Here is a 2,481-nt window from a genome sequence, read left to right on the forward strand (position 1 = left end):
CACCCAGGTGGGAGGCTCTTCTCACGGTGGGGGGATGGTGCAGGGGGGGACCTGGCTGGGGGCGAGGCTGAGACTGGCAGGTAGTGCCAGCTGGTGCTGATCTGGAGCAGAGCGGAGGATGGGACAATGCAGATGCCCTTCTGTGTGGCTGGTCCCAATCTCCGCACTTGCAGCACCCTCTGGGTCCCTCTGGCTGCCTGCGTGCCGGGGAAGGAGGGGGGCCGAGACGTGGCAGTGGGGGCTCCAATCTGCCCCAGCCTTCGCTTCCCTTGGCTCCAAGCCTGACTCTGCGGAGGGCAGGATTTTTTTTCTGGATTCACTGAGATCCTAGACTGCAAGGGAGGCGGGGAGAGGGCAGGGCTGCATCGGGCGCTCTGGGTGATGCACAAAAGAAAGAGGAACCTTCCCAAGCAGCCAGTTCCTGTTTCTGCAGCTCGGTGGAGACCTCTAGCATGGAATTGCTGCAAGAGAATCCAGGCAGAAAGGCCCGGGAGGGGGGAAACGCTCCCTGCTTCCCTTTCCTCTCCATCCATCTGCCACTCCAAGCTGAGGAAGCCCAGCTGCATTATAGCCAGACCCACTCAGGGCAGGGCCAGCACCCAGGCCAGGGCCAGCTGGGCACTCTGCAGCTGGCCTCGCCCAGACTGGCAGAGGCTGGGTGAAGAGTGTTGGCAAGGGAAAGCATGAGACTCATTTGCCCTAGGAAGAGCCTTTCATGGCCATCTCACCTCACACTCAGCAAAGAGCAGGTGTGGGTCCAACCTAGGCAGAGCAGGGCACTGCAAAGGTGGGAGCAGCTGCCAGTTGCAGGAAGGCCGGGGGGAGCTGGTGGGTGATGCAGGGCAAGAGTTGGAAGTGAGGTACCTAGTGGCTGCAAAACAGGTGGAGGAAAGAGTACTGGCACCTGCTGCAAGGTGCCGTTCTGTGTGAACAGAGGGTATTGTACCCACCAGTGCACTGGGAGGGAATGGAGTGGGGACAAGGGGGCAGAGCCTGGTGTGCAAAGCACTGGGCTGGGACTCTGGAGATGTGAGAATCAATTTTAGCTCCGCTTCTCACTGATGGGGCAAGTCACCAAGCCCCTGGATGCTCTGGGCTGTAAATTGGAGAAAGCAATATTTCCCTTTCCTCCTCCCACCCTCTGTCATACTTCTTTAGATCAGGGGTCCCCTGCCTTTGCCAGCCCATGGGCAATACTTAACAAGTCGCACTCTGTGGGCAGCATCGGACTCCGCTCTCCCTGACACCCTCCAGTTTAACCTTTAACTCCTTGTTTTATGAACAATGTCAGAGGGCCAAGTGTTGCCTGCAAGCAGTGGGTTAGAGACGACTGCCTGAGGGCTTGTCTACATCACAGAATGGCTAGCTATGCTGTCAGAGCCCCCTGCCAGGGCTGGTAACATCTTCTGGCTGGTGTGTGCGTGGGGCCAGCATAATTTTGCCATTTTTCCTTCTGACACTAGCTGGGCTAGCAAAAGCTCTCTTGTCTTGGTATAGCTGCATCCAGACTGTGGGTTTCATCAGCGCAGCTATATTGGCAAGGGGATACAAAACCAATCTACCTATTTGGGTAAAACTTTGGTCTGTACAGCAGCGTAATCATTAGGTTCTGATCTCAAGACAGAGACAGTCCCACTGTATCAAATATATAGTGCCCAACACAATGGCATCTTTCCAGTCTTGGGCTTCTGGGAGTTACAATAATCAGAATAAAGAAATAGTTAATAGGAAACGTTAACATGTAAACAACCCCACCCCCTAACTCCATGTACATCAGACCATCTTGCATCTTGCCGGTCCTCTTCTAGCTCCTTACCTCCTTGGCATGTTAGTTGCTTTTCTTGTGCACAACCACTGAAGGAGCACTCAGTGCAAGTGCTTCTACTTTACCACTTACACACACTCAAGTACAAGCTTATATCTAATTCTAATGTAAACCACCGATTGTGTCTTTGCTGTATTTGTCTTAGAGCTTTCTATTGAAGCTGTATCCAATTCTGCTGAGGTTTGGTATTTTTATTTTTCAATTTACTCTTCTCCCCAATTCTCCCCTCCCAGTTGTTTTCCTTTTAATCCCATTTTGAAGTTTGGGCAGATCACTCAAAACCAGGTCAGACATTACCTTCACTGCTACTCTGGAACGATTGCCTCTTGAGAATGAGCAAATGCAGGGCAATCAAGCAATTAGGAGAGCCTCAGGGTCAAGTTCTGTATGCTATGCTGGTCTACTGTTTTGCTGTGCTGCCAGCTGCTGGGCTCAATTGATTGTAAGCTCTTTGGGGCTGGGAATGGCCTTTTGTTCATTATTTCTATGGTGCCAAACACAATGGAGTCCTGGTCCCCGACTAGAACTCTGAATTGCTACAGTAATAATCAGGACTTGTGATAGAGGTGATCTCGTATGAGACCAACTAGATTTTTGCAAAAAAAAATAAAATTATTTTTGAAAATTCTTTTTTGCAAAAATCTAGTTGGCCTCAT

The sequence above is a fragment of the Crocodylus siamensis genome, chromosome 8 (assembly GCF_052110815.1).
Source record: "Crocodylus siamensis isolate JL-2025a chromosome 8, ASM5211081v1, whole genome shotgun sequence".
In the NCBI taxonomy this organism is placed as follows: Eukaryota; Metazoa; Chordata; order Crocodylia; family Crocodylidae; genus Crocodylus; species Crocodylus siamensis.